Below are 6,730 nucleotides of genomic sequence, written 5' to 3' on the forward strand. Positions count from 1 at the left end.
GGAATGGGGTTCAGGATGGAAACACCTGAAATATGGTGATGGGAAGGTGTAATGGTGGTGGGATTGATGTTTGAATATTAAATGTAATAAAATATTATGACCTACTTTATAAAATTTTTAAAAATTAAAAAAAGAAAAAAGAACATGGTCATGGACAAATTCAGTCATGACCCAAAGAGAAGTGACTAGACAAGGACCCTGCTGGGATTAGGAAGGACTAATATAGCCTGAGGATTGTAGTCTGGAATATATAGCAAGATGTCCCCAGGAGAGCCACCCTATAAGATTAATATATCTCTTACTGTGCCCAGACAAAAAGACAAGAAAGATTATTAAGAAGTCAATTTAAGATGACCATTTAAATGTATATGGACTAAGGAAAGGAGAAATATACCCTTAGAAGAAATTCTGCCCTTGAGTGTATCTCTCCTAGCAGGATGAGATCTTTGAAGCTTAGAAGAGCTTCCCCGGAAGGATGGACTTCACATAAGTTGATTGTGCTAGCTCACCTGGGTGTAGTTGCTACCCCCAACCTTGGAGTTTGGGCTCTTAAATAATACTGGGAGACGGGAAGTGGGGCAGAGTAAGACTGGATTGGGGTCGATGACTGAGACTGTGAGACAGAGGCAGACTAGCATGGGGGAAACTGGAATGGGGCATGAGTGAGACTGGAACAGGCACGAGGAGAGAAGGAATAAAAGGCTATAAAAGGTCATAATAAAGAAGGAATTAAAGGGATAAAAGGTCACTAACCAACCTGGCGGCCCTGTTCCCTCCTTCATGAATCTTTTGGAGGTGGCTGCAGCCTGGGGAGGGAAGCGGCTCATGGCCAAGTGCAAGTGACAAGAGCCGAGACACATTTTTTTGTGAACACACAATAATGGTGTCACTTTGGAAATGGCTGGTGTGTTAAACATTTGGGGGTGGGGGAGGAAGATCTTGCAGGTAGACCTAATTGGGGGTGGGGTTGTTAAATCCTGTCATTAAAAATTATAGCTAGGAGGAATCTGTAGCACTATAGCACTGTCCTCCCATTGTTCATCGGTTTGCTCGAGCGGGCACCAGTAACGTCTCCATTGTGAGATTTGTTGTTACTGTTTTGGGCATATCGAATACACCATGGGGAGCTTGCCAGGCTCTGACATGTGAGCGGGATACTCTCAGTAGCTTGCCGGGCTCTCTGAGAGGGATGGAGGAATTGAACCTGGGTTGGCCGCACACAAGGCAAACACCCTACTTGCTGTGCTATCACTCCTGCCCAGGAGGAGTCTATAATAACAGAACCAAAATATTTGTATAAAAGCAACCCTGTGTTCATATTAATAGGTGCAGTTTACACGGAGAGCCTGCAGGCCTAGTGATGGCAGCGTCAGTGGTGAGGTCCGCGCTGGCGGCCTGGGTGGTCTTGGGCCGGCACATGGCGTTCATGCGGAGGGTTCCCTGGACTGTGGCCGCCAGTGAGTTGAGAGAACACTTTGCACAGTTTGGTCATGTATGAAAGTGCACCCTGCCTTTCAATAAAGAGACTGGCTTTCACAAAGTTATGGCCTGGGTTCAGTTTTCCACAGAAGAAGAACTTCATAATGCAATGCAACAGGAAAATCATATTATTGATGGAGTAAAGCTCCATGTTCAAGTTCGAAGACCAAAAAACTTACAAGCGGATCAAACAACCGATGAAGAGAAAGATTTTTGAGACTGTAACTATATATTAAATAATGTAAAGAAAACAAAAAAAAATAGGTGCAGTTTATTTCAGCAATGTGAAAAAGGAGCCTAGACATAAAATGAAAATTTTATGTCATAAAAGGAGCCTAGACATAAAATGAAAATTTTAAATATAGGCAATGCCAATCTGCTTAGGGCGTACTCTAGGTGCTCTTAGGCTTATGTGCTGTTGGGTGTGCTCAGACTTGACATTCCTTCCTGCAGCCTGGCAAACTCGAGGCAGACCCCTGCCCTGCCACTTCACAGTGCACGAGCAAGGTGTGAGGGACACACCGGAGACACTGCGACCCCCACAGCCAGGGTGGAATGGACACGGAGCTGGGCAGGCTGGGCAGCTCAGTGTGCAGGAGACACCCGCGGGCCCAGAGCCGCAACTTCTGTGGCCCCCAGAACACCAGGACACAGCTGCATGGGTCAGGCGGGGCCTGGCCGGCAGCAGCCAGTGGGAAGGCGGGTCTGTCTTGTGAACCCCAAAGAGGGAGTGTGTCACAGTGCCCAGGCCAGTGTGGACAGTCCTGGGCGCACTGGCCAGGGACTATGAAAGCTCTTCAGAGAGATGGTGCTCCAGGGCTGTTAAAAAATTAAGTGAGATTATCTTTAAAGGGATAAACATGGTCGCTGATGCCAAAATAAATAGTTTTCTCTGCCTCCACGCCACTCCTCTCTTCCAAGCTGCGTTGTAACAATCACATGAAAAAGATACATCCAGGGCCTGGTATTTAGCTATGCTTTAGAAAATGGTTGCAGTGCTTCCCTGGAGCCCACTCATGCTCCTGGGCTGGACATGCCTTCTCCTGTGTGCAAGTGGGCAGAGACCACAGGTGCTGAGTGAGGAGCTAGGTGGGAGGGAAACCTGCATCCTGGGCCTGGCCTCCAGGGACAGGACCAGGCTCCTTCTGAACTCTCTGCCCTCCCTGCCTGCTCGCTATTACCCTGGAGGCAGCTACAGAAGTACAGCTTGTTCTGAGGTTGGAGAGATGGTACAGTGGGTAGGGCGTTTGCCTTGCACATGGTCAACCCAAGTTCGATCCCCAGCATCTCATATGGTCCCTGAGCCCCATCAGGGGTGATTCCTGAGTGCAGAAGCCAGAAGAGCTCCTGAGCATCATGGTTGTAGCATTCCTTCACCGTACCCCCCCACAAAGAACCCCAAAACAAGCAACAACAAAATGGCAGCTTGTTCTGACCCAGAGAAGTACCAGTAGCAGCATCCTGAGAAGTCAGAGGTGCAGTTGAGGGTTCTGGGACCCCCCGGTGAGGGAGGCTCTTGCTCCTTACCCCTTGAAGAGAGCCAAAGCAGAGGCCTTGCCCGTTCCAGGTCTGCCTTGGAAAATTAGATGATAGAGAAAAGAAATTGACTAAGGTCTGCGTTCCATTTTCCAAAGGAAAAAATGTCACATGTCACATTTGTGTCGGGTGTGCATGTGTGTGTTTGATTTAAGGCATCAGGGTTTATAGTACAGTTAATGATAGGGTTTCGTGCATCCAACATTTCAGCAACACCATACCCTCCACCCAAATGCACCCCTTCATCTGACCTCCCTCACATCTGTGTTTAAAGTGGCCACAGTCCACCTGCATCTATAGGTTCTTGCTTTGTGGTCACTTTGTGGTCACTTAAGCCTCACAAACACCTTTTCTGTTCACTTTTTAATCTTAGAAAACAGAAACCTGGAGATTGAAAGTTTTGTCAAAGGTCGTGACTAGAAAGGAGTGAAGTTTATAGGTAAAGCTGAGATGCTCTTGCCTCTCAGTAGGGTGCTCTTCACCACATCACCGCGTAGATATATACCCACATTTTCTGCTTTTGAGTATTCTCCATCGTAAGCTGGGCATGTGATTCAGCAGAAGAAGGTGCAGGCCTGAGATCTGGGTTCAATCCCCAGAATGGCAAAAATGGATAACAAAATAAACCTGACCTTCTGTGTCTTAGTTCTCATGTATGTACTTAAGCGTTTTGCAGGACTGACTCCACTACAACTTCTCCACCTTGCTAGGATTCTTGCACTAACCTTTTATCACATAATACACAACACATGCGAGCTGAACCACTGCACATAGTACATACATGCATGCATGTATGCTCCGAAATCCAATAAAGGTTCTGGGTGATAAAATTCAGCTTCATGCCACCTGTACCCAGCCACAGGGAAGGGTCCCAGACCTTCTTTGTGTGTGTTGGGGCGGGGGGGGCACACCCAGCTGTGCAAAGGGTTTACTCCTAGCTCTGCACTCAGGGATCATGCCAGGAGGTAATCGGGGACCATGTATAGTTCTGGGGATTGCACCTGGGCCATTATTTGCGAGCAGGCGCTCTACCATCTGTGTGTCGCTTTCGCTTCACTTCACAACTTTTGACTCGAGTTCCAGTAACTTAATGGATCTGGCCTGGGCTCCTGCTCCTGAGGCCTTTCCAGTCACCTGCTTTAGTGAATCTTCTCCCTTTCCCCACACGTGATTGGTAACATGTTTTATGCTTTTCTCCTTTATGTGACCAGATGCTGGATTTGATGCGGGTGGGGGAACCCTCAGTAGAAACGCGATGACGAGTCAGTGCACGTGTGTGCACCTGTGTGAAGCCGTCTCTCAGCACCAGCTAAAAATGGGAAGAGCCAGTCTGTGCCGGAATTGAGGACACCATATGCTGGTGTTTCTAGGTCTTCCTCAGAGTTGCATAACTGCCCCCAAAGCCAGGGGGCAGGAGTGGGGCCAGCTCTGGGCCTTGCTTCCAAAGCGGAGTGCTGAGGAAGGACTGACCTTGAAGAGTCAGGGCCCTGGAATGTTCCCAGCCTTGGGGCTTGAACAAAAACTGTATTGAGAGAGGGAGTGTGTGTGGAGACAAACCCGGCCTGTCTGTGCTGGTCTCGGGGGCTTACCAAGGTGAGTCCTTACCCCAGGGCACTGGGTATTGGATTTAGAACAGAGCTCAGCTGCCAGACCAGGGCTCTGTAATCTCCCAGTCATCTGTGATTAGCCCACAGCATCCAGGCCTGGCAGGGCAGAGGTGAGCAGAGGTGGGATAAGAGCCTGCGCCTCCTCAATCGTAGAGTAAGGCACGGGGAGGGGAGGGGGATGATGTGTGTGTGTGCTGGTGGCACACAACTAGCCCATAAAGGCTTATTAAGTCTCAGTCTGTGCTCCCCCTTGGGGAACTGATAGTCCCTTGGGGCGATGGTCCCTCTTCCCCACCCTCCCTGCCCCTCACCTTCCTGATTAAAGCTTATTTTTCTTCCAGGTCTTGGTTTGGAGGGCTAAGGCCTAGAGAATTATGTTTCAAACTCTGATGTCTTGTGCCAACAATTTTGTGAGTCACACTGGCATTTAAAGAAAAGAAATTTAAAAAGAATAAGACATTCCTGCCATAGAGGCAAGCTGGGCAGGAGGAGAGCTGGGCACACCGGTGGACGGAAGTGGACACTAGCGGAGGGATGGGTGTGGGAACATTGTACATCTGACACTTAAATAAATAACATTATACCTTCATGGTGAATCAATCAAAAAAATTTCAAAAAATAAAAAGGAAACAGAATCCAGATTTTGCCAAACTTGTTCAATGCCTCACCACCTCCAACCCCGCCCCCGCTCCCTCCCCCTCCCCCCCCCCCCCCCCCCCCCCCCGCCAGGGAATCTCTCTTTTTAATGAGCAAATAGAAAGTGCCCTGTACACAGTTTACACTGAAGGCCAGCCTGTCCCCCCTGGGGAGATGTACCCCACTTTGGGAAAGACTAGAAAGACTAGAGCCATCTGACCACATAAGCTACAATAAAGTCACATACAGTTTCAGTTATGTATCTGAAATTCTCACTGATTATTTCCTTGGGGGGGGGTGCACTCACGATGGTGCTCAGGGCTATCTCCTGACTCTGTGCTCAGGCATCACTCTTGATGGGATTCAGGGAACCACATGCAGTGCTGGGGATCAAAACAGGATCAGCTGCATGCAAGACATGTGCCCTAACTCCTGTGCTATCTCTGAAGCTCTTTACTGATGATTTTAATTAAAAGTTAATTAATTGAAAGATTAGAGGCTTATCCATATCCTCCCTACAACACTGATGAGAAAACATGATTAAATTTGGTTTAGACATGAAGGACATTTATTATTTCACATAAAAGAAAGTTCAGTGGGGTGGGGGGAGGTGGATGGTAGGATGGGTAGGGCACTTCCTTGTAGGTGTCCGACCCAGGTTCAACCTGAGCACTGAATATGATCCTCTGAGCCCCTCAGGAGTGCTCTGTGAGCACAGATACTGGAGTAAGCCCTGAGCACCTCTGGGAGTAGCCCAAAAGAACAAAAACAAAACAGAAGCTTCAGAGGTGAGTAGACCCCAGGGCAGGGGGCGGGGGGAATGGGGCGGTGGATTACAGGCTCCAGGGGCTATAAGAGACAGCCTAGGGCAAAGGGACAGCCCCGGGTCCAGCCTTGACACTGCGTATGGCTTCCTGAGCACACTAGGGATCATCTACAGGCATAGGGCCAGGGTAGACATTGGGACTTCCCATTTGGTCCCCAAGTCCAGATAAACTCAGCCCCGAGAAAACAAGCTCATAACCACTGAGTAGAATTTTTGACATTAAGCTGTTTTGCTTTGGCATCCATCTCACTGTCACAGGTGCGAGGTTGTGTGGTCAGCCCACCTCTGCTCTCTCACTTGCCAGCTCTTCTCTTCCACCACAAACGTGGTAAGGATCTTTCTCCCACACTTTCCTTGTGGGAATGGAATGGTTAGTCACATTGCATATGCATGTCACAAATAGACCTAAGAAGACCAGACAAAAAATTGCCTGACTGTCATAAAATAAGCTTTATTGCACACACGGTCCAGGTCCAGCAACTCTTCTTGGGAGCAGCTTGTCCCACATTTCTCCACCCTAGTCCACTTTCCTTCCACTTCAGGGCATCAGAGTCAGTTGAAGGGTGAAAGTCCATAATACTGACAATAGGAGCACACCAAAGTAGCATAGAAGTCAACTAAACTCAATAATCACAATCAATCACAA

The sequence above is a fragment of the Sorex fumeus genome, unplaced genomic scaffold, assembly GCF_029834395.1.
Source record: "Sorex fumeus unplaced genomic scaffold, SorFum_2.1 ptg000131l, whole genome shotgun sequence".
NCBI classification, from domain to species: domain Eukaryota; kingdom Metazoa; phylum Chordata; class Mammalia; order Eulipotyphla; family Soricidae; genus Sorex; species Sorex fumeus.